Source organism: Pinus tabuliformis, chromosome J (genome assembly GCF_031772625.1).
Source record: "Pinus tabuliformis cultivar Carrire ecotype Pingquan chromosome J, CPIR1, whole genome shotgun sequence".
Lineage (NCBI taxonomy): Eukaryota > Viridiplantae > Streptophyta > Pinopsida > Pinales > Pinaceae > Pinus > Pinus tabuliformis.
Window position 1 is genome coordinate 1396850461 of NC_142295.1, and position 26794 is coordinate 1396877254.

Consider the following 26794-nt stretch of genomic DNA (forward strand, 5'->3'; position numbering starts at 1 on the left):
GGAAAAAGGATCGATGGTAATGACAGGTTGTAAAGGAGAGGGAGGTGGACACATCTTCCATTCGTAGATTTGGCATGCATGACAAGAATGGATGGCAAGAATGCACTCCTTAAAAATAGATGGTCAAAAATAACTAGCGCGGAGGATCTTTTGGGCAATAGCATAACCAGGCATATGACCTCCATAGGCGCTAGAATGGCAGTCATTCAAGACTCATTCGGCTTCCTCGAACATCAAACAATGGTGCAAAATAGAATCAATGCCGAGACGGTATAGGGTGTCGTTGATAATGTGATAAGTCTGAGAATGATGGTGAATACGTCGCTGAGCATCCTTGGACAAATTAGGATGAAAGGAGGATGTCTGTAGGTAGACAATAATATCCTCTTACCAGGGATCAAGGGTGTTGATCAAGAAAAGAGTATCATCCAGAATGCGATCCTCTAACCGAGAGGGTGCGGTAGCGGATGGTAACGAGCACAACAATTCAACAAAGACAAGGGATTTCTTAGACTTGGCTGTAGTAAACTCCAAATCAAACTCTTGAAGGATAACAATCCATTTTGAGTATTTGCCCCCCAGCAACTAACGCGACAAGATGTACGTCATCGGGTTGCAATCAAAAATCACCATGGTCGAGCGCAACAAAATATAGTGACGGAATCATTGGACAGCACGAAAAGCTGCCAAAGTGAGCTTCTCAACATATTCATATCGACTTTCCGTGTCCAGTAAATTGCGACTGATATAATAGACAACATGTTCGGTACCATCATCATCATCTTGAACCAAGACCATGCCAATTGTGCTATTGGCAGCGGCCAGATAAAGATTATAGTCGCAATGATAATTAGGGGGACGCAATAAAGGAACAAAGACAAGAAGTGCCTTGAGTTGCTTGAATGACTCTTGCGCAGTGGCATCCCAAACAAAGGAGGTGTCACGCTTCAATAACCGCATATAGCCTTTAGCAATTTCAGCGTAGTTCGGAATAAAACGACGTAAAAAATTTGCTTTACCCTGCAAACTCTACAACTATTGCAAAGAAGCAGGAGGAGGGAGATTCAGAATGGCTTCAACCTTGAGGGGATCTAAACGGATGCCCTCTTTGGAGATGACAAACCCAAGAAGTCTACTGGATTCGACGTAGAAGACACTTTTATGCAGATTAAGACGGATAAGGTAGTGTCGAAAGCGAAGAAAAATTTCGCAGAGGTGATTTGGTTGGTCGTGGCACTTTGCTGAATGAGTTGGATGGTCATCCAAGTAAGGCTACAGAATGTGACAAATGTCATGAAACGCATAGGACATTGTGCGTTGGAAGGTAGCACTGGAATTTTTGAGACCGAAAGGGAGCTTCTTATAGGCAAAGGTACCCCACGAGCAGATGAAGGTGGTTTTGTGTTGATTCGTAGGCGATATATTGATCTGGTTGTAACCAGAAAAGTCGTCCATAAACGAATAAATTTCACTCCCAGCACAATCGTCAATGAGCAGGTCAATGAAAGGCATAGGATAATTATCTTTGGGACAGGCACGTTCAATGTCATGGTAGTCGACACAAACCCTAATAGTGCCCTACTTCTTGGTCACAGGGACAATATTAGAGACCCAATCAGTGAGTGGGATAGGGTAAATAAACCCAGCTTTAAGAAGTTTTTCAACTTCACCTTTAATAGCTGCAGCCTTTCGTGGGTGCACGGGGCGTAAAGGCTGTCGAATAGGTTTAGCACCAGGATACATAATGATCTCATGCACCACGATACTAGGATCAATTCTGGGCATCCATTCATATGACCAATAAAAAACGTTGCGAAATTCTATGAAAAGGTTAGTGTAAAGTTGAATCTCCTCGAGAGTATAGGTTACTCCATTGTGTATATTCTCGACAATCGCTGGTTTGACAGAGATGTCGATAGGTATCTCTTGTGTAATATTCCCCATTTTTCCTTCAGAGAAAAATTCATGGACTTGAATAGGTGTCTGAAGGGGTTAGGAGGGGACACAAGGACCAAACTGCTCAAGACAAGTAGTCATGGCCTCGTGGCTAGGGAGAAACGAGGAACGATGGTGATGTTCAAACCAAGGAGGCTCCTCAAAAGACATAGTCTCGATAATCGCTTCATCAGAAGGAAAAATTTCTTGGAATGGATTTGAAGAAGTGTTATCTCCAAGCCAAGGGTATTGTACATATGTGTTAAGAACCCTGCTCAAAGGAGCAGTTTCAGAAGATGAAGCCGATGTAGAAACAATTTCGACATAGTTGAGCTTAGTAGGAATCAATGCCATGACATCGCCCCAGGATTCTACCTGATCGACGGGAGGGAGGACCCAAGGATTAGAATAGATATAAATCATATTTATGGGAGCGACGTTGGGATGTGGGAGCGAAAAAACACCCATAAGGGCAAGATCTGTAAAAATTCTGGCACCCACACTCTCATACGGAATAGAGGTATGCTCCACAAAAGGCATGTTGCCATCGGAAGAATAAGAAGCGAAGAAGGACAATTGGTCAACCATGATGATTTTCCCTTGATGGGGAAAATAGAGGACACGAAATAAAGATCAAGCCACAGCTCGCATGGCATATGTCCAACTTCGACCTAAGAGAAGGTTGTAAGTCAAATTTTCATCGACAACTTCGACCTCAACTTCAACTGTCTTCCCTTCCAGAGTAATAGACAAATGCAGGAGGATACCAAAAGGATAGGAATCTCTTCCATCGAAGGCTTCCAAGGTATTCAGAGACTGACTCAACGTTGGGGAACCAATAGCCTTCCAACAAGCAACAAACATGATGCAAGTGGAGGCACCCTCATCAATAACGGTGCGATGAATATTCTTAGAGTTAATGATGACTTGAATGAGGAAAGCAATCTGATGAGGCAATCTCAATACATGATTATCAAGATCAAAAGTGATCAGATCCGAATCGACTGGGTCAATGCCACCAATGGCTGATAGCAGAGACTTCCTTTGGGAGGGATAGCTCTAGAGGACTTCCAACATAGACATAGCTGAAGGGGCTTGGGCCAGGTCCTCAACAATACTATAGTGCTGTGTGTCATGAGTGTTAGGGTTGTAAGAAGACTTTTAGAGCACTCCCTTGGGAGGAGGTCAAATGAATGACTCAGTACTAGGTCACTCAATATGGAGGGGACCAATACTGGACGAAGGAATACTGGAGGGGATTTCAGTTTCCTTCCTGGTGGGTGGAGGATATTCTTTTGACTGAGTACTGATATGGATGGGAATTGTCCCAGCCATAAAGACTTGAGAGCCAAAAGTGGAAGAAGATTGAGGTTGGTCAGCCACCATTTGAGTCTGTTGTGAGGGAAAAGGCTCTTTGAGCACAACAGGAGTCCCAGGGGCACCTTTAAGCAAATGACTAACCTAAGACCATCTAGGACAATCTTTAGTATAGTGATCCTCGTCGCGAATGAGACAAGGGTGCTTAGGTTTGCACTTGGCACCTTCCTTGGCCGGAGGCTTAAGAGGATCCTACTTTGGCTGATCAGCTTTATTCTTCCCCTTACCCTTTTTCTTACCTTTCGAAGTTTTATCTATCACGGTGGGCTGGACGGTATTAACTTTAGAAGTTTTACTAGGATGGGATGGGGCCTGAGAAGCATTTTCAGTTGGTGTACTAGACTTTTGCTTTACAAGGTTCATGGAAGACTTTTTGGAGGATGAACTAACGGAACCAATGACACCATCAACAAATGGCATTGATGGAGCTTTGGAAGTTTCGGGTCGTAGAGCATCAGGCAAATAGTCATATAGCATAGCAGACTGGGAATAAACCAAGTCAAGATACTGAGCACGCGCGATATCCTACTCTTTAGTAACACATGGCTCCATAGCAATATCCTAGGCTATCGGACTGATGAACGAGGTTGTAAACTAGTTAGTCAGAAGCTAATCAGCGATCTAGAACTTAATCAGACGACGATGCTTCCTCCATTCATGAATATGATCAAAGATATGCATGGCCATGTCCTGTTTCAAAGATGTTAGGAGGTGTGTGCCCATTTCATAATGAATCGACAACTGAAAATGAGTTAGAAATGTCATAGCAAGCAAGTTAAAGTCCTGGAAAGTTCCATGATCTAGCTCAATATACCCTTTCGCGGCAGAGCCAGTGAGAGTACGTTGGAATAGACGCATCTGGATAGAATCGTCAAGCCATGAATTAGATGAACACCATAGGTGATAGGTCATGACATGATCTTGAGGATATTCTCCAGATTTACCGTCAAATTTGGGACAATCACCGGGAATCTTAGTCAGAACCAGTGGCCAATATGGATTATAAATAATGGGATCATTTGTCAGCTTAGACACATCAGGCAGTTCCAAAGTCGCCAAGAAAGGTAATTGAGGATTGAAGGACATCTGAGGCCGTGGATAAGAAATGGCATTAGAGTTCCATCCAGCTCCTGGTTGCCCCCATTGATTTTGCCCAGACAGATTTTGCCCATAAGGGTTTTGTCCGTAAGGGTTTTGTCCATAGGGATTATAAGTATAACCAAATGGTTGACCCAGGTTTTGACCACCAGCAGCCCATTGATTACCAACCTGACCAACAAGAGCAGCATACGACTGCTAAAAATTCTGATAAGGATTAACCTGTGGCTATTGATAATTTTGATACGGGGCAGTTTGAGGTTGCCCTTGGGGATGCTGAAGATTTTAAATACCATATTGTGACTGAGCTCCAAACTGTGCCTAGGGTCTAGGCTATACTTGATAAATAGGTTGGGTTTGAAAGCCAACTTGAGTTTGGAGACTAGGTTGGGTCTGGAGTCCAGACTGGGTCTGGAAATCGGGTGGAGCTTGAGAAATAATGAGAATTTGAGTGCCCAGTTGAACAGGACTAGACGGATGTCCTTGTGGAAACTAAGGCTGACCCATTTGGCTAGAAGGTTGACCTGGTTGAGACTAAGGTTGACCCGTTTGTTCAGAAGGTTGAGCTTGCTGGGTAATGGGTTGATCTTGTGGAACCAAAGGCTGGCCTGATTGACCAGAGGATTGAGCTAGCTAAATAGTAGGTTGGCCTTATTGAATTTGAGGTTGGCCTACTTGTCCAGAGGGTTGACCAAGCAGGACAGTAGGCTAGCCTTGCTGGATTTGTGGCTGACCTACTTGTCCAGAGGGGTGACCTTGCAGGGCACCAGATTGGCCTTGTTGGATGTAAGGCTAACCGAGTTGACCAGAAGGCTACCCAAAGTAAGTAAAAGAGGAAGCGATGAAGGTTGAAGCTTGTCCTTGTAAGGGTTATCCTTTTGGGCTAGCAAGTTGCCCTTTATACGACTGCCCGTAACATGGCGGACCTTGGTAGGGTGGACCTTGAAAAGCCGAAGGCTGTGCTTGGCCACCATGATAACCAGTACGGCCCCAAGTAATAGATAACATAAATAAAACCTCAACTGTAGGCTTAGATGGGATGGATCGAGGGTGATAAATATGAGCTCCTCAACAATCGTAATAATGAAATGGATTCTGCAGATAAGGATTCTGAAAAGCATGCATGTACTGGTCATACATCCACCCTTCCTGAATGGAACCGGAAGAAGGTGGAACACTATTGGTGGGATTAACAACTCAAAATGCCGATCCTGAAGGACCACCACTAGTAGGACCGACTGAAGGTTCGGCAACAGTTGTCACCACTGAGGATACAGTGATGGCACTAACAGCAAGAGCTGAAGAAGCCACACAAACAGTAGGTATAGTCGGGACAGATGTGACAGTCACATTGTGAATCTGGGGTATTAAAGGTTCTGAGGTCGGAGCTACAGTACGAGACCACATAGAACTCATAGGGGGAGACGTGGAACTCATGATATCAGCCAAAGCATGGTAGCATAAAGGCAATGTGATGCCAAGAGGGGTAACACAAAAGGGTGAAGTTTCCGTAGGTATAAGGATTTCGCCACTTGCCATAAAGGTTTCTTCACCAGAGACCGGGTTCGTCTCATCCATGTCGGAAGAAGACATAGGGACTGAAATACCAGAAGGAGTAACAAGGAATTCCTCTTGAAAAGGTTCCCAAATAGGGTTCCAATTGATATTGTACAACTCTTCTTCTGGGGCACGAGAGTTAAGCGGTTGAATACTTGGAACAATAGGAATGGTATCACTAACAGCCAGTATCTCAAAAGAGGTAGAAGATGCAAAGCCTTGGTCACTTGGTATGGGAGACGCGATCAGTGATTCTGCCAGGATGATTTAACTCAAAAGTCCTAGGAAAAGATAAATGAGCAGGGAAAACAATCCTATGCAAACTGAAACGCAGTCAAGATTTAACAAGGAAAATGTGAACGTGGTCGAATGAATTTTATGACACAGGAACAAAATGTGACCTTTTCATTTTTAAAGAGTCAAGAAAAAGACAAAAGATGACTCTAGTCGCCTTCAAAAATTTAATGAGCCTAAAAGGACAAGTGCTCAGATGATCCTTTTCTTTTAGGAAGTCGAAAAGGAACAAAAGTGACTACTCTAGAGAAATAGGCAAAAGGTTTACCAGACAAACCGTAAAACTGCATATACACCTTGGTGATCAAATGAAAGAGAAATGACCAAGGACTTTCCGTATGGCATTCAATCTTCCTGAATGTTGTGTTTGATGCGTTATTGTTCGTAAGGCAGCAGACATGGCTTCCTATGGATGTAGGATGATAACCTAGTGGGGTCTCCCGATATATACTCGACGGTACAGGGAGCATGAGTCCGTACTAGAAATTATTGAGTCACAAAAGGAGGAATCACCCAACCTTAAGCGAAAACAATAGTGACTAGGTTTAATGACGCCGAAGCACATTTCTAGCCTAGACCTCTAAATAATGTGCGTTAAGTTCCAATGTGTTGTTAAGTTCATTTAGTTGATTTTCGAGTTGATCTTGAATTAGGTTTTGGTTTTTAGGCCCTATCGTATGTATGTCAAAAATCCATAGGATGAAACTAGAATGAGTAAAGCATCAATCGTTTCGATGAATACCTACCTAAAGAAAGGTAGAGAGTTCATTCCCAAGAAATGACAAAACAAAGACAAGCGAATGCAAGCGCTAAGAAACACAATGCATCAACACACTAATCCTACAATGCATCGATACTACTAATGAAATATTTAAAGTTCGCTTCCCAATTTTTCATACATGGAAATGCGTAATGCAAACGTACTTTCACTTTCGTATACTATGTTAGACTCCGTTCTGTATGTCTAATGTGAGATTGATTCTTCTTCAAAACCCTGTTTTGAAGAAGAAATCATTAAATGTTGCTTTTCAGATTATGTAATTTGTTCTTCAGCTCTTCAACTGGCAGCGACTTCGTCATATGGTTTCAGATAAATTTCAGGACAATGTGTTTGTGCAATTATTTTGCTCCATCCAGTATCGTGTTGTGAAACAGAATGCTGACGATGTCTTCTCTGAGCTGCAAAATCCTCAAGAACAAATTCAAGCTTATGTGTTTGATGCGGTTCGAGCAAATGTTCCAAAGATGAATTTGGATGAATTATTTGAGCAAAAGGGCGATGTTGCCAAAGTTGTGTTAGAAGAGCTTGAAAAAGCAATAGGGTCATATGGGAATAACATACAACAGATACTTGTGGTTGATATAGTTCCGGATCTTTCAGTACAGAAGGCAATGAATGAGATCAATGCAGCTCAACGACTTCAACTTGCAAGTGTTTCGCAGCATATCTATGTGACCTTTATTGGATGAATTTCTGATCTGGCAGCCTCTCTTTCGGTGAACTAGACTAAATTTTGGGTATCCAATTGGTATTCTCTAAGGCTCATGTTTGTTTGACTGTGATATTTTCTAAAGCTCGCAGCCTATTATAGTGATCTGAATACATTTCTCTGTGGATTACATATCGCTTTGTCTAAATAATTCAGTGGTTAGATTCATAACTTGTGGCTCGTATATACTCTCATAGGCTCGCTCTTTGTTACACTCTATGTGGCCCATATGTATTCCCTTGCACTATTTATGTGGATCGTATTTCCGAAAGAAATGGATTCACCACGAAACCTTGGCCCAAAATCCTGAAATGTGCTGGCCCGAATTCCTATAGTTTTCCTAGCAAAAATGTGGGCTGTTTAGACTTACGCGTGAAGGTAATGGCTAGTTTGTAAGATCGTCTCGGTGAAACCAAAGATATTCATTCCGACAAAGGCTTCAATTTGCCGTTGATGGAATTGTGAGCTCTGCACACCACAAATGGAGCAGAACATGGAGAAGCCAAAGAAAATGGGACGCCAGTGCGACATATGTGCACAAAAGAGAGCTGCTCTGAGAAGACCCAAGACTCAACAACAGGTATGCAGGGAATGCTTTTATTTTGCCTTTGAAGAAGAGATTCACAAGGTTATTATCGAGAACCACCTTTTCAGACCAGGAGAACGTGTTGCTATTGGAGCTTCTGGTGGTAAAGACTCCACTGTTCTAGCACATGTCTTGACAGAGTTGAATAAACGACACAATTATGGTCTAGATCTGTTCTTGCTATCAATAGATGAAGGCATCACTAAACGACATAATTATGTACATTTTGTGGAGTTTTTCGTCGCCAGGCTTTAGATAGAGGGGCTGCAATGGTAAGAGCAGATAAAATTGCAACTGGTCACAATGCAGATGATATAGCAGAGACTGTACTATTAAATATTCTTCATGGAGATATTGCCAGGCTAAGTAGATGCACATTGATAACAACAGGGGAAGATGGATCTATTCCAAGATGCAAGCCTTTTAAATATACATATGAGAAGGAGATCGTCATGTATGCATATTTCAAGAAGCTTGATTACTTCTCTACCGAATGCATTTGTTCACCAAATGCATATCGAGGCTTTGCTCGTGATTTTATTAAAGATTTAGAACAAATCAGACCAAGAGCAATCCTTGACATAATTAGATCAGGTGAGAATTTTCGCGTTTCTTCTTCAGCAAAAATGCCAGAACAAGGTGTATGTGAGTGCTGTGGTTATATTTCCAGCCAGAAATGGTGCAAAGCATGTGTTTTAATAGATGGTTTGAACCGAGGCCTTCCAAAACGTGGAATTAATCGAACTAGGGGACGTCGTGCTTTAAAAATTGATATGCCTGCTACAGATAGAGTAGCGCCCCTCCTCTGCACAGCTCTATAACAAGAAAGTAACTTTCAATGTAAACAGATGATGAGGTTTAGATCATGGGGAACCTGAGACAGACAGGATTCCGTTCCATGATTTCCGCCAGCGATTGATCCTTTGGAGATTTTGTGGGAGATGTGCCTCTTAGAAGGCGGATTGTGAGTTATTGTTGATGCGTTGGACGTGTTGGAGTTCGATGAGTGGCTCTGCCTGTTGGGTCGTTCTTGCATATAAATTTAAATTAAACCTTGAATGCAACCGTGCTCATTACAGTTGTCACCATGAGCTGAAAGGACAGGATTTTAGTTTAAAATTGACAAATGTAACACAACCAAAGAATGAGACTCGATTTAAGACTTCAGTTTTGATCCTGTGGAGATCTACGCTCCAGCATTTATCTTTTAATTAGCCAATGATCAAAGGATTTTTAGGGACATGGTTCTGTTTTAGAATAGGTGAAAACGCTCTTTCCTATTTTTGTAATTGCAGTTGAAACAGCACCTGGGCTGTTGGATCGATTTGTTTTTCCCTTAGCAGCATTTTATTATTGTATTAAAAATTCATTTGTAAGAGAGGGGAGAGAGTTTTTTCTGAGTGCTGAGTGCTGGAACAGAGCTTTCATTGTACAGTTTTTGGCAGAGAATTTAATGGAATTGCACAACTCTGTTTGCTGAGATTCATGTGGTATGACAATTTAACATTAGTTTTTCCTCTGTTACATATGTAAACCGTTATGTTTCATTTCATTTCATGATCATTTCTAGTTGAACAAATGAAGTGTTTAGGTAGGAATTCATAGTATTATATGCTCCTCTTATAAGTTTGTTCACGTTCGATGTTTTCTTCTGTTTGACAAGGATTCATCTCCTATGCCCTTGTCAGCTCCTCACCAGTCTTGCCATCTCATTTAAAAACTAGATTTGATGCTAAATTTCTTGCCTACCTTGCCTCAGTCGAATAATCTGTGTTGTTCATTATATTCTCTGTTCAAGCTGTGATTTTGCCCATGCAGCCCAGAAAAACCTCGTTATTTTATTAAAAACCTCCTTTTATCAGTTTACTAGCCTAATATCTGTGTTACCTTGTGGGTCATCTCGCCATTGAAGATTTGCCGAGATTTGACTGGAGAGAGCCTTCTCCTGCCCCGTAGGGCTAGCTACGGGGCTGAATGGTTTGATGTTGCCTTGAAGGTTTACCTTTCTCAGCCTGAGGTGAAATCTCAAGCGCTAACATACTGGCGACCATACTGGGGAGAACATTCAACTTGTTGATTGTCTTGTCCCAGTACATGCAATCAAGGTGCAGATCTGATGCTGATGGTGGACAGCGGTCAGACACTTATGCAGGCTGAACCATTCACCTGGCGACTCCAACTCGATCCAGACATTCCAGTGCTTGCTGATCCATTCATGCAATGGAAGGGTATGTGGCAGACCCTGCCCTGTGTGAAGCTGTAGAAGGAATAAGAAAGGCGTTAGCAGCTACTAAATTGGATGAAGATGTTTACAGTGCCTGGCTTCATTTGTTGAAATCTTCAAAGTCTTTCAAAATTGAATTGTGTGAGTTAATTGTTGAAAGAATTGAAGATGAGATTCAATGGTTAGATGAGAAAATTCAGTCCTATGATTTCCAAGACCCTAAAAAGTTCTTGGAAATCCTTCCTCCTTCACAACAAGCAATAACAGACTTGCCTATAGATGTATACATTGACAATGTGCAGCTGGAAATTTGCATTTCAGAGTTGGGGCAGCCAACAGAGACTGGCTTCCGTGATCCTATTGCGGCATACATGGACGTGTTTTTCACTCTGATTGACAGATCAGGCTGTCTTGTACGTGACCAGGGTCAGTACGTGCATGAAAGGCTGCCAGCAACTGCATCTGTGACTTCGTGGCAGCATTCTCGAGCTACATCATTCTCAGGTTTACTTGAATGGTTAATTTGGCATTTTAGTATTACCTGATCTAGTGTTTGTACAGCAAGGTAGGGTAGTTTTGTAAATAAATAAGCAGCGATAAGAGCAGCATATTGTTTTAGTTTGCCTTAAGATTGTTTGAGTTCAGTTTCAGTTTGAGAATTAAGTCAAGAGTTGTGTCGATTTGTTCAAATGATGACTCCATTGCCCAATGGGTAGAGGCACTGTCTGCTCTCCCAAAGTTCTGCGGTTCTTGGCACCTCCACGGAGCGGCAGCTGCCATCACAAGTGGAGCCGATGTTAGACTTCGTTCTGTATGTCTAATGTGAGATTGATTCTTCTTCAAAACCCTGTTTTGAAGAAGAAATCATTAAATGTTGCTTTTCAGATTATGTAATTTGTTCTTTAGCTCTTCAACTGGCAGCAACTTCGTCATATGGTTTCAGATAAATTTCAGGACAATGTGTTTGTGCAATTATTTTGCTCCAGTATCGTGTTGTGAAACAGAATGCTGACGATGTCTTCTCTGAGCTGCAAAATCCTCAAGAACAAATTCAAGCTTATGTGTTTGATGCGGTTCGAGCAAATGTTCCAAAGATGAATTTGGATGAATTATTTGAGCAAAAGGGCGATGTTGCCAAAGTTGTGTTAGAAGAGCTTGAAAAAGCAATAGGGTCATATGGGAATAACATACAACAGATACTTGTGGTTGATATAGTTCCGGATCTTTCAGTACAGAAGGCAATGAATGAGATCAATGTAGCTCAATGACTTCAACTTGCAAGTGTTTCGCAGCATATCTATGTGACCTTTATTGGATGAATTTCTGATCTGGCAGCCTCTCTTTCGGTGAACTAGACTAAATTTTGGGTATCCAATTGGTATTCTCTAAGGCTCATGTTTGTTTGACTGTGATATTTTCTAAAGCTCGCAGCCTATTACAGTGATCTGAATACATTTCTCTGTGGATTACATATCGCTTTGTCTAAATAATTCAGTGGTTAGATTCATAACTTGTGGTTCGTATATACTCTCATAGGCTCGCTCTTTGTTACACTCTATGTGGCCCATATGTATTCCCTTGCACTATTTATGTGGATCGTATTTCCGAAAGAAATGGATTCACCACGAAACCTTGGCCCAAAATCCTGAAATGTGTTGGCCCGAATTCCTATAGTTTTCCTAGCAAAATTGTGGGCTGTTTAGACTTACGCGTGAAGGTAATGGCTAGTTTGTAAGATCGCCTCGGTGAAACCAAAGATATTCATTCCGACAAAGGCTTCAATTTTCCGTTGATGGAATTGTGAGCTCTGCACACCACAAATGGAGGAGAACATGGAGAAGCCAAAGAAAATGGGACATCAGTGCGACATATGTGCACAAAAGAGAGCTGCTCTGAGAAGACCCAAGACTCAACAACAGGTATGCAGGGAATGCTTTTATTTTGCCTTTGAAGAAGAGATTCACAAGGTTATTATCGAGAACCACCTTTTCAGACCAGGAGAACGTGTTGCTATTGGAGCTTCTGGTGGTAAAGATTCCACTATTCTAGCACATGTCTTGACAGAGTTGAATAAACGACACAATTATGGTCTAGATCTGTTCTTGCTATCAATAGATGAAGGCATCACTAAACGACATAATTATGTACATTTTGTGGAGTTTTTCGTCGCCAGGCTTTAGATAGAGGGGCTGCAATGGTAAGAGCAGATAAAATTGCAACTGGTCACAATGCAGATGATATAGCAGAGACTGTACTATTAAATATTCTTCGTGGAGATATTGCCAGGCTAAGTAGATGCACATTGATAACAACAGGGGAAGATGGATCTATTCCAAGATGCAAGCCTTTTAAATATACATATGAGAAGGAGATTGTCATGTATGCATATTTCAAGAAGCTTGATTACTTCTCTACCGAATGCATTTGTTCACCAAATGCATATCGAGGCTTTGCTCGTGATTTTATTAAAGATTTAGAACAAATCAGACCAAGAGCAATCCTTGACATAATTAGATCAGGTGAGAATTTTCGCGTTTCTTCTTCAGCAAAAATGCCAGAACAAGGTGTATGTGAGCGTTGTGGTTATATTTCCAGCCAGAAATGGTGCAAAGCATGTGTTTTAATAGATGGTTTGAACCGAGGCCTTCCAAAACGTGGAATTAATCGAACTAGGGGATGCCATGCTTTAAAAATTGATATGCCTGCTACAGATAGAGTAGCGCCCCTCCTCTGCACAGCTCTATAACAAGAAAGTCACTTTCAATGTAAACAGATGATGAGTTTCAGATCATGGGGAACCTGAGATAGATAGGATTCCGTTCCATGATTTCCGCCAGCGATTGATCCTTTGGAGATTTTATGGGAGATGTGCCTCTTAGAAGGCGGATTGTGAGTTATTGTTGATGCGTTGGACGTGTTGGAGTTCGATGAGTGGCTCTGCCTGTTGGGTCGTTCTTGCATATAAATTTAAATTAAACCTTGAATGCAACCGTGCTCATTACAGTTGTCACCATGAGCTGAAAGGACAGGATTTTAGTTTAAAATTGACAAATGTAACACAACCAAAGAATGAGACTCGATTTAAGACTTCAATTTTGATCCTGTGGAGATCTGCGCTCCAGCATTTATCTTTTAATTAGCCAATGATCAGAGGATTTTTAGGGACACAGTTCTGTTTTAGAATAGGTGAAAACGCTCTTTCCTATTTTTGTAATTCCAGTTGAAACAGCACCTGGGATGTTGGATCGATTTGTTTTTCCCTTAGCAGCATTTTATTATTGTATTAAAAATTCATTTGTAAGAGAGGGGAGAGAGTTTTTTCTGAGTGCTGAGTGCTGGAACAGAGCTTTCATTGTACAGTTTTTGGTAGAGAATTTAATGGAATTTCAAAGCTCTGTTTGCTGAGATTCATGTGGTATGACAATTTAACATTAGTTTTTCCTCTGTTACATATGTAAACCGTTATGTTTCATTTCATTTCATGATCATTTCTAGCTGAACAAATGAAGTGTTTAGGTAGGAATTCATAGTATTATATGCTCCTCTTATAAGTTTGTTCACGTTCGATGTTTTCTTCTGTTTGACAAGGATTCATCTCCTATGCCCTTGTTAGCTCCTCACCAGTCTTGCCATCTCATTTAAAAACTAGATTTGATGCTAAATTTCTTGCCTACCTTGCCTCAGTCGAATAATCTGTGTTGTTCATTATATTCTCTGTTCAAGCTGTGATTTTGCCCATGCAGCCCAGAAAAACCTTGTTATTTTATTAAAAACCTCCTTTTATCAGTTTACTAGCCTAATATCTGTGTTACCTTGTGGGTCATCTCGCCATTGAAGATTTGTCGAGATTTGACCGGAGAGAGCCTTCTCCTGCCCCGTAGGGCTAGCTACGGGGCTGAATGGTTTGATGTTGCCTTGAAGGTTTACCTTTCTCAGCCTGAGGTGAAATCTCAAGCGCTAACATACTAAATGAATGAAATCTCTTGATTTTTTTATTTTTTTTAATTTAAAAAGACAAACAAGCAAGTGTAAACCTGATTGATCCAAACAATTGTGATCTATGCTTGGTAGTGAAGAAATCGAATCAATATGGGAAATCAATTCAATAATCAACACTAAAAATCAATCAGAAAGAAAACAAGCAGCAAAAAGCCTCAAGAAAATCAACAAGACAGTTGCGGATGAACCTTGGATAGACAAGTAACAGAGGCAAACGGTTTGAAACACTTCAAAGGGCTAGGTCACAAGGTCTAAAACACAAGACTCACTCGAATGAAGTCAAAGGAAAACAAGCCTTAACCAAAGCAATTAAAACAAGCTGATGGGAGACATAAAACAGCAGGGGGTAAGCAAGACTGATGGTTTCAAGAGGCAAAGCTGAAAAAAACAACTTGCACAAGAATTGCCGCGAGCCTATAACAAGCAACTTGTGACGATAAGAAAATCATTGCAAGTGTAGAGATAGCAACTGAGCATTGTCATCGTAGGGGTACACCTATCTTCTGCGACGGTCCGATTTCAGGAAAATTCACGACTGTACGATAGGTAATCAGCAACACACAGATTTAGTAAAGAGGACAGGGCGACATCATCATAGCTATTAAGCTATCTTTAGCGACGAGTAAAAAAAAGGAAAAGACAAATAACAACACCTGAAAAACACCTGGCTATTCTCCCAAACAATAAGGGGAATTCCCAAATTGACCCAGGTAATCCAAAAACTGAAGGTGCAACCCCAAAATTCAAGAGACACTAAATCAAAAGACAAACCAAGAGTAAACAAGAAGAAAACATACAAAGGACTCCCCAGTGGAGTCGCCAACTTGTGAAGTAGGAAAGTGTTCCCTCTGCGGACAGAGGCAACCCCTCTAGCCCTAGAGTGGGTCTAGTCACAACAAAAACAAAACAGCAATTGATTTCGTTAAATAGTCATCGTTGGAGGCCTACCTCAAAACCAGTGTTCGATGAAGGTTTCGTTGCACCGCTCCAGCTTCCATTTCCTTCTCCTTAATGAGCAGTCGACCTGAAACACCACAAGAAAACAACAGAGCATGTAACCGAGAAGAAAAATGATCTATTTACTTATAAAGTCAAGGAATCATAAGCTATCAAGTAAATTGTACACAAGATATAGGAAGTCATTATTGATTGTATTAAAATCAATCAATAGCAAAGCTTACAACAAATCCTTGACATCGTAAGCCTTCTTAGAGGGTCTAGCCACTATGTTCCTTCAAGCATTCACTCTCAAGAATGAGTCTCCCAAATGAATAATATCTCTCTTTCACTCATAAAATCTAATGCAAGGTTAAGGCACTCCAAAACCTCTTGCAAAACTATCATCAATTCCACACTTGTCAAACTCACACCAAAGCTATCTAATCTGCTTCAATCCAACTAGCAACCAGTAACTAGGAACTAGCTGATCATAGCAATGGTGAGTGCTTTCATAAGAGGAGGAGCCTCCATAAAATGAGGGAGAGGGAGCTTATCCTTAAGGGAGGTTTCATAAAAGGTGGAACCACCATCCTAGAGGAGGAAAGGCGAACCAATTTGACCCAACAACGAGCTCTAGAATCACCCAGAAGGTCGAATGTTTGAACTAATTCGCCAAATCTAGATCGTTGCAGGTCATAAACTAGGGCTTAGCGACAACATCGCAAGGGAAAAATGTGTTCAAACCAATCATCGCAATAGACATCTGGAAGACTTGCGCCGAGCCCTAAAATTCAACCGTCGCAGGAAACACATGTACACCTGCCATGGCGTCACAGCGATACAGTTCATGAGAGGGAACCGTCGCACTTTTTAAGGGTTTACTTGCAATGATGCAGAAACTTAGACAAAGACGGTCAATCATCAGCATTAGAGAGCACTTGCTCAATCTTCTTGCATGAGTTGGAAGATATGGACATGTTTATCTGATGTATGACATAGCAGAGGGACTGAGATGAGGCTAGTGACAAATTACTATGTAACAGCTCCACAAGTTCAGCTTTATCAACCTGTTCCGCCCGCCAAACAACCCATTCCTAAAATAACTATTCCAAGTATTGTCATACCTGTCGAGCAGCCTATTTAGGGGAGTGCACAAACAATTGTCAAATAACTTGTCCAAGGAATTCCTCAAACACCTATTCAACAACTAATTCAACAACCTGTTTAGAATGCACCTTAAACTCCTATTCAAACACCTATTTCACAACCGGTTCCAAGTTCCCCTCAGACACTTACCCCGGGAGTATCACAAATGATCATACTAGTTACCCCACAAGTAGGTGTTGCTTGGACTACTCAGGCAATGCCTCGGGTTTCTCCTTATCAAACCAGTCCTATGGTCTAGTCTATACCACAGATTCCTATAAGAAAACCTATTATAGGAACAATGAAAACAACTTTTCAAGGTCAAGCTTATCAAGTTCCACCTTTTCAAGGACAATGCTTTCAAAGTACAGCTTTCTAAGGTCAAACTTTCCAAAATATGCCTTTTGAAGGTCAATTTATTCAAAGTCAACCTGTTCAAAGTCAATTTGTTCAGGTTCAACCTTTGCAAGTTCAACTTATTTGGGGGAAATATTACTTAGGTCAAATTGGTCAAGCTCAACCTTTCTAGAGTCAACCATAACCTGGTCATACTTATCACATCCCTATTCAACCTCAACCTCATATGGTTCACCTCAGTTACCTTGGTGGAATCCCAATTCCAACAACATAGGCTATTTCACGATATCTTGGGTATCCTCCTCCAAGGGTTGGTCTTAACCTGCAAGGTTATCAAAATTTACCACAAGACCCTAACCGACAATTACTATTTATTGCAACCTTGATATACCTTATTTATCTCGTTTAATGAATAATCCCATTTATTATTATGCTTATTGGTTGGTTCTTTCTACCAAGTTACTGAGATATATGCCCAAATTTGAAGGCGAATTACGAGAAGACCCATCCAATCATGTGATGACATATCAACGTTGTTGTGCATCAAATTCAATAATTGATGATTTTATCCATATTTTCCTTTTCCAACAGAATTTAACCGGTTCGGCACCCAAATGTTACATTGAGCTACCTCACGCATCTTTCCATAACTTTAACTCTCGATCAACATCATTTTCAACCCATTTCCAACCACCGATTCAATATGATACTTGTACTGAACTATTTACCTCTTTAAAACAATCAAAATTGACTCATGTTTCCCATCATATACATGAATGGAGATGTAGGCGTTGGTTAGTCAAAGTTTTTATTCCATATCAGGTTTTAGCTGAGTGGTTTATGAAGTTACGTATTCCCATTATTACAAAGGATGTTGCTCGTGCCCAAAACTTACACTTAGTGTACACCCAATCTGACACCTTGTACAAGAAAATCCCAAATTTACCATGCCCTACAAATGATCGAATATTTAAAACTCCTATAGGATCTAATTTCATTGATGGTATAATAGGATTTGTTAGCCAAAATTCAAAGGGGAAAAGGAAAAGTTCTAAAATTACTCAGAATTTGTCCATACAAGATTTACTTTCTGAAAGCCTTTCTCCATAAGCTATTTCTAAAATAAATTTCGTTGAATCATCTAGCTGTAAGACCCAATCAATCGAAGGTAAAAAGAAGGGTAAAGGTAAATCAAAGAAAAACACTTCTTGAAAGAGAAACCCGCTAAAACTTAACCTATTGACGATAAATGAAAACCTCACTATCCTTGCCTTATTTGTGATGAGGATCATTATACTAATGAATTCCCACATCGGGTAGAGGTTTCCAAATTCATTAAAGGTTCTCCAACTCCCATTGTTTTGAAGGATCCATTTCCTTATCAAGATAGCAAAATGGTTTCTCATAACACATCTCCCTTTTCCACATCTCAATATATCATGATGATGTCTTCGTAGCAAGTTATAGTAGCTATGAGATCAAAATATTATGGGTCTAAGGGTCCTGTCGATAATGGAAATGAGGCTAGTTCATCAAGTCAACCTTCCAGTTAAATTCCTTCTCCTCATTCTGAATCATTACAGATCAATAAAATGAATCCTGACATGATGATTCGACCATCACCCAAATGTGTGCCTCAAAATTCATCTTTCAACCCACATGATAGAGCTGCACAAAACTACAACATTGTTGAACACCTGGATATGTCTCCTTCTACAATGTCGGCTCTCGAATTACTGCAAACATGCCCAACACAACAAAATATTTTATTACCATCCATGGCAGATATTGATCCATAGGATTCTAATATAATTATCTTTGATCTTGAGAGCCATATCTCAAGACTCCCTCATCAACTGGCATTCCATATTCCATTTTTTGTTAAAACGAGACGTGTTTTGCACAGTTGTTGACGAAGGAGATTCTATTTGTATTATGTCGATTGATTTTTGGAAATATTTAGCTTCTTCAACCATCAATCAATCACCTACCACTGTGAAATCCTTTGATGCAAGAGGTTTTCATCCTTATGGAATCTTAAACGATCTGCCCATATATATAAAGGGTAAAATGGTTGCGATCAAAATTGAAGTTTTTGATGCTCAGCTCAATTACAACCTTTTTCTTGGTTGAATTTGGACCTATGCTATGTCAATAGTGCTCTCATCGCTTTTTCAAATGATATAATTTCCTCACAAAGAGAAAAATTTCAAAGTAGACCAGTTGTCTTACTACACTTCAAACCCTAACTCTATGGTTAGTATACCTTTTGTTAGAAAAAAGAAACTCTTCATGAGGATATTCATGTTGGTTTACTCAAAGACTCATCATTGATGGGTACTATTGTACAAGTTTACCGTAGGTAGTCCTTGGCTGCAAAAACTACAATAGGAAACCAACTTAACTAGCCTTTAGGTTTAAGCTAACTCTTGAACTAGAGGGGGCTCCCTTAGTGGTTACATGGCTTTGTTTAATGTTATTCACTTATCACTAAAAAGAAAACTTTGAAGCACAATGGCCAGATTTATGGTTTTAATTGGGGGTGGTTGGAAATCAATGATAATGTCTATCCATGATTAAAGGCCTCTCTCACAGGGTCCCTTCAGAATGTGTCAGCTTCCAGCCTAACAAAATGACTTAGCGTTTCAAGGATTATGATAGAAGAATCTAAGGAGATTCCTAGTAATTAAGCAGTCAGATAGAATTCTTAACAAGTAGGGAAATTTGGATGTGTGTAGAAGATTTATACAACCCAACAAAAAATATTCAAAGGCAACCAAAGGCCAAACTGAAACAAATTCTAAGAGGAGATTTTTCAGATATATAGTCCAATAAGATAATATATTTTAGGGGCTATCAGAAGGCATAAAGAAAAAACCAGTCAAAAAGGAGTTATCTTGGACAAACAGTCCAATAAGATAATTTTTTATAAAGGTTATGATTTTAAAGGGGATTTCATAGAGATTAAGACTTAATCTACAGTTACCCACACCTTCATATAATTGCTTTGATCATGTGTAGAAATAAGATATGAAACACTAGAAAGACATACTAAAAAACATAAAAATTCGGTCAAACTGGATGCTGAAAACTTTCAGTAGAAACAATATAATAGAAGTTATTACAAAGTGAAGAGCCTTGGCATCAAAATCCCAAACCTATAATCTCAATTGATCAAGTATTTATACAATTTATTACAAAATATCTTGATTTAAAATATCAAGATTTGTTACAAATATCTCAAACTGTTTTACACAAATAGAGCTCAAATATAGGACATTCAAAAATAATGAATCTACTTGGCACTATATTTCTGGATTTCTGGCGATAAAGAAGAGAAATTCAAAGTTGATTGCAACTCATATTTGATGAGGTGGCCTCCAAGTCACTAGCTTTCTTTGAGCTCTTTCCTCCTGAACTTCTAAAAAACAGGGTCTAATCATCCCTTTAAATATCTCAATACGAGCTAGCTGTGTGAAACCTAAGAGATCTTTTTGTAGTCTATTGTCTTAGGAACAAAAACCTCCTGCAATTTCCCAAGATTCATCATTGATTATCCACAATAGGTTCTACAAAAATATTGCTTAGACGGGACATTGCAAAGTCGAAAAAATAGGCTAAACATGGTGAGAGTATATCTCCAAACCCCTGACACCTGTATGAAAAGTGAGATAGGATTTTGTATTTTGGAATATTATGAACCAAAACATCTTCTAGTTTCCAAATAGTTATCTTTGTTTAGTCACAATATCCTCTGCAAAAAGGTGACTAAAACAGGAAATTTCTAGAAAAGTTGCCTTCAAAGATGCATTTGCATCTCCCAAACCATAATAGTTGTTAGAAAACTAAGAGAGGTATTTCTACACGAGGATGTTATCAACAAAAAAATCTTTCAGATTTTGAAAATTCGTTCTCAATTGTTTGTAAACCATGTTTGAAATCACTTATGGTCCTTTACTGATTCTAGTTAAGAAGGTCCCCATTTACTTCTTACTGATGGGTCTTGTCTTATCGACTCTGTCAAATTTATCTGACAGTAGACCTAGAGTTTCACCTTGGCCTTATTTACATCACTGATATGTGACCTTGTGCTCAACATCGATCAACATTATGGGTCTTTGACTTAGTGGTTTTCCTATTGTTCAATGTCAACTTACATTATCGCACATTGGGATTCATGCATTGCCTTGGATTCCATTTGACCCTATTGGTGGACTCCTTGCCTTTGTGTTAGCTTTCATTATTAGTTGGTTTAGAGGATTTCTGTCATGTGTTAGCCACATCTTTTTTTCTCTACAAATGTACTATAGAAGGGTTACTTCATATCTCTTTGTTTGAGTTCTTCCAAATTATTGGCCTATGGGTTACACTTGCGCTGGTTGATATGGAATGCCTTAATGCCTTCCTTCTAGCAAATATTTTCCCATCAACTCCAAATCATTACTCTAGGAGCAAGGTCTAGATTCTTTTTTTAGTACCTTATGGTTTGCAATCATCAGTGACACTCTTTTTCTATTGACGGTGAGAATGCATCAATTTCTCTTGATTGTTAGATTCGTTCAAGTGTTCGACTTCACCACATCTATTCACTCTTGTTAGATTGTACTCGAGTACCTTGACACTCATTATCATTATTGGTGAGTTGTCTCACATTTGTTAATGGTATACATCAATGACTGGTAATAAAATGATTTCTCATGTGGTTGACTTCAACTCATTTATTCCCATCGTGTAGAAATGTACCATATGTGATCAAGGAAGACCACATGTTGTGTCTGCATCGTGGTTCACTTGAAAGCTCATTCAATTTTCTACTAGTGACACCTCTCAGCTCTATATGTTGCATTATTTCACAACAACAACTTATATGTTGGCACCAAATTTTATGCAGTACCACTATTCCACATATATGACTTGTTACTTTTATGAGGATCAATTATGCAACATCATTGATCAAACATTTTTCTCTATGTGATATTGAGACATAGCTCGCTTGTGTTCTTTCGCGGCTATGATCTAACGATACATTATGTATTCTTCAGCTCCTTCCATACAATTATGTATACATTCTAGATCAACCTAATACTTCATTGGTGAATGTGATTTACTAATTTTGAGCATGGGTATGCCCACCTTAGACATGAGTTTTCTTTTTTACTCCTTCCACGGGTATTTTGATGGGCTACAATTTCGGGATCTCCTCCTAAGTTTTTGGATGACTCCTCTCTCTATACTTAACATATTTCGGTCATCATGTTCCCTTTTGACCTCATATATTAGGGGCATATGTTATAGCTTCATTCAACACCCTTGTAGACCTGATGCTCTTTTATGGCCCTAGGCAGTTCCTTTTCCCATGCATACTTGACATTATACTAAAAATAATATTTCAAAATCTATATATGACTCTTCCCATGCATAAAAGCATACATACGCGGCTCTCATAATACTATACCCCCGTATACCTTTTAAGATGTGAAAAGATAAAAGAAAATTCTATTTTTCGGGCGAGGTTTACAGGTTTTACCGAGAGACCACCTACAAGAGCTCGTGGCCTAATTGAAATACCTAATTTGATTTCATATATATACACCCCTTGAGTAGGCCCAATGATAATAAGAAAATAAGGATATCGACATTATACTTGATTTTTCCCAGATCAAATTTGCTTTTCCCGTGCCTCCTACACTCTCAGTCTCTAGGAAACCTTGGTTTCCTTTGTAGATATTCCTAACATCCTTATCTAGCATCTTCTTGCACTTATTAGAGAGGTTGTGTTCGTGGTTCGAGTTGTATGGATCTGGAGGAAGGCTTCATTGGTGCCTTTGGCCATGATCAGGTTGTATCTATCCTATACTTAAAACTATCAATAAATAAAGAAGCTCAAGTGTTATTCTCGATATATGTTGCCATCTTATGAATGATAATCATAATTTTTATATATGATGATCCAAGATATTTTTATGTAATTGAATCATCTATTATGTATATTCTTTTGTGATTGATTTGTACGTCTACACATCTTGGAGGACGTAGAGGGTTTGGGCCCTATGTGAACATCTTCAAACGTAGGACCTCATAGTATGTCTCCAAATCCAAGTTTGATAATTTGAATGTTTGACATGCTTGATTGAGTATTCTTTATATATTATCTTATTTTGTTTTGTTAAGGTTTTCAACCCTTGCCTTCAGGAACTTTTCTCCCCAACAATGGGGAATTGATTCGGTGACTTCACATCAAGGAGTGTCTTAATAGAGCACTCGATCACCGTCTATCTAAGAATCGATGAAAAAAAACATAAATAAGATTAAAAATAATATAAACTAAAATATATTTACCCATTAGAGGGTTATTGAAACTCAAAAATCATAATCCTATAATTGTCCAAGGATTTTGAGGGCATTACAAATCAAAGAAAACATGACGTATCATTTATTTAATAATGTATATTAAGGAATATGTGATAGGGCATAAGTTGTAAAGTATTTATAAGCATAAAAATTCAAAAAAATAAAAATATTATTATATTTTACATAAATAACTATATATATCAGTGTGTGTGTGTTTGTTTTATATCAAATTTTAAGTAATTTTTTTTCATTATTACAAGACTCTAGAGGGATCAAATATCTTGAGGTGCAAACCCTTTTTATAGTGCAAACCTTAAAAAAATGCACCTCCAAATGTTGCATCTCTCTAGGGGCTTGATATAGATGATGGTTAACATGAAAATCTATCTGTCTTAAACATCCAATTCCAACCAATATTTTCTCCATTCAAAATTTAACCTTTATTAAAGGGTCAAAATGTAAAATATTGACACTTGAAATGCTATAAAAATAAGAATTTAATTTTTCAATTACTTTGTATAATATATAGACATTTATTATTCTTATTCTTATTCTTATTATTATTATTTTAAACCATATATAATATGTAAATTGTAAGCATTGAAATAATTTTAGTTAACATGAGCATTGACATATTTTGTTTATGGATTACATTGTCAACAATAAATGTTCTTTTCTATTAATATATTTTTAAATATATTTAAATATTACTTAATTTTATATATTGAAATAATTAATTATGATGCACATGGAATTTTTTTATTATTATTAATATATTTAAATGTCACATATTAATTTTATATTAATAATTGAATTAATTACACATCTCCCTCTTATTAATATTATAAGGAATTAAATCTCTTTACTTTCAATTACTTCATGGAAATTTTTTATTTAAAATTGAATGAGAGTGAACTATTTTTACCATATCTTTTTTCTATTGATAAAGAAAACATAGTTAGAGTGAGAATACACTATAATACTTCCAAGTAAAATTTAAACTTAAAACATGGAGTATTGTATAAAATAACTAGTTAAAGCTAATTATTGAGCCCAAAGGATATGTATGTTAACTAATTTATTTTATTACCAACGCTAGAAAAAACATAAACATATACATGAACTACAATAAAATATTTCAATGTTGAAAGAGAGGAAGTAATAAGAAGGAGGTGTAATAAATCCAATTCTTAATACATAATTAATAGCGATATTTAAAAATAATAATAGTAATTAAAAAAATCAATGTGCATCATAAATAAAATATTTCAATATATAAAATTAAGTAATGTTGAAATGTATTTAAAATTATATTAGTAGACCAAAAATGGTTTAATATGGACAACGTAATCCATAAATAAAATATCTCAATTCTAAAGGTAACTAAATTATTTCAATCTCAACAATTTACGGTTTAAAATAATAATAATAATAATAATAATAATAATAATAATAAACTGTGTATATATAATATACAATGATTGAAAAATTAGGTTCTTATTGTTATAGCATTTCAAGAATCATTATTTTAAAAATTCACTTTTTTTAAGGGATAAGTTTGAATGGAGCAAATATTTTTTGGAATTGCATGTTTAAGTTTTTTTATTCAATATATTCAAAGAATTTTAAAGAAATTGAATCTATTTATTAGTTAAAAAATGCAATTTAAAAAATAGAAAGATATTCAACTTAATCACCATTTATGAAGTCTTTAGAAAGATACCATCTTTATAAGTACAATTTTTTAAAATTTGCATTATAAAAAAATTCAACTTCAAAAAGTTTGATCGCTCGTCTCTGGCTATATCCGTGAGTAAAATGAATTTTATTAACAAAATTTGATTATATTTATGTATTTTTAGTTTTAAATAAAAATTATTAAAAAAATCTAAATATTTATTATATTTCTAATATAAAAATATAAAAATTAATGTTTATATTTAGGGAAAAATAGGTTGTGTCAATTTCTCAAAGTTAATTATTAATACGAGTTTGAAAAAAAAAAATGTAGGCGAGAAAAATCCTTCGGCACATTTGTAAAGATAAGTGATAGATTTTTATTTCCACATGTTAGAGGGCACAAGTAACATAGGATAGATAATAACATAAAACCCAAAATGCCATCATGTGAGAAAGCGTTGTTGTTTTGAACTGTCCTTTGGACGTGTTACATTGAAGAATAAAAAAACTTCGCTTTCCCGCACCGTATCAATCCATTTAATGTTGGGATTAGGAATTAATGTTGCGATTAGGAATTGATAATTATAATTTATTTTTTAACAATTTTTCTTTAATTTTTGAAATGTTAACATTTTTAATATTCATTTTTTTTTCTGAGGATTCTAGTTGAGATCAGGGATCTTTATGCTAAGAACTTTTTTTAGGAAATGTCTTGACTGCCATGTTGTTTAACTTCTCCTTATACATAAGGTACCTAATCATAACTAAGCTTTCAATGGGGTAAAATCTTGCTTCAATTAAAAAAATAAAAGAGGGATGTTTTCCTTTAATCCCGAGATGGTAATTGCTTTTGGATATGTTCATTCTTTCTCCATGATTTCCTTGAGATACGGAAACCCTAAACTCACATCCATATAAAATAACATAAGTGACAAGGGTCTCACAGAGGAGTTTTCTTTAATCCCATATTCAAAGACCTATCGAGCTGCAATTGTTTTCAAGTCCATAATAAGATTTCCATCCTCAATGAGTTTTTTTTTATCCCATATCCAAAGATCTATTGACTTGCAATTGTTTTCAAGCCCATAGTAAGCTTTCCATCCTTCGTTTATCCTTTACTTACTGCTACAATTCCAAATGAGCTTATGATGGATATTGATTCGAAGATATTTTTATGAAGAAATTTCCTCTAAGTAGTTGTTTTCATATATGAAAGTATCATATGTGATATTTTTGAATTTAATTATTATGATGTAAGTTTTGTTAGTTTTAGCAATCATATCCACTTTGGAGCAGAAATCTTGGAGAATTCTTAGTTTCTTCCCAATGTTGTAGTAGCTCCTTGTTATAAGAATAATGTTATAAACATAAAGGGGAAGGCTTATGACTATACCATTGAGTGTGGGCCTAGCACAACCTACATATGCCAAACACTCTTCTAGATTATCAATATATATGCCAAAAATTGTACAAGATAAGGGATATCATCGTCTAACTTTGTTATTGCATTTAGATTCTTTTGACCAACCCTCAATGGTCCTAAACATTGCAAAATAATTCTTGTACAACTTTGCTACAACAACCCTGTTGGGTCCCTATAATACTAGTGATTACCCCATTACTATTGTAGTTATACCCCTTATTTATATTGTTGTGCCCCTATTACCCCCCATATTGTTATTTCTGTGCCCCATAGAATCCCCCTATTGTTATTTGTGTGGCTTTATATTATTATTGTTAGGTCGGCTGGATTATATTGTG

General features: G+C 37.8%; 4 pseudogenes; all 4 read left to right on the forward strand.

Annotated features, from left to right (window-relative positions):
• The first annotated feature begins 7160 nt into the window (after nt 1-7160).
• On the forward strand, nt 7161-7731 carry LOC149232581 (hypersensitive-induced response protein 4 pseudogene; annotated as a pseudogene).
• Nucleotides 7732-8117: 386 nt separating this feature from the next.
• LOC149232582 (cytoplasmic tRNA 2-thiolation protein 1 pseudogene) lies at nt 8118-9158 on the forward strand (annotated as a pseudogene).
• Nucleotides 9159-10932: 1774 nt separating this feature from the next.
• On the forward strand, nt 10933-11829 carry LOC149232583 (hypersensitive-induced response protein 4 pseudogene; annotated as a pseudogene).
• Nucleotides 11830-12381: 552 nt separating this feature from the next.
• Nucleotides 12382-13307, forward strand: LOC149232584 (cytoplasmic tRNA 2-thiolation protein 1 pseudogene; annotated as a pseudogene).
• The last annotated feature ends 13487 nt before the right edge of the window (nt 13308-26794 follow it).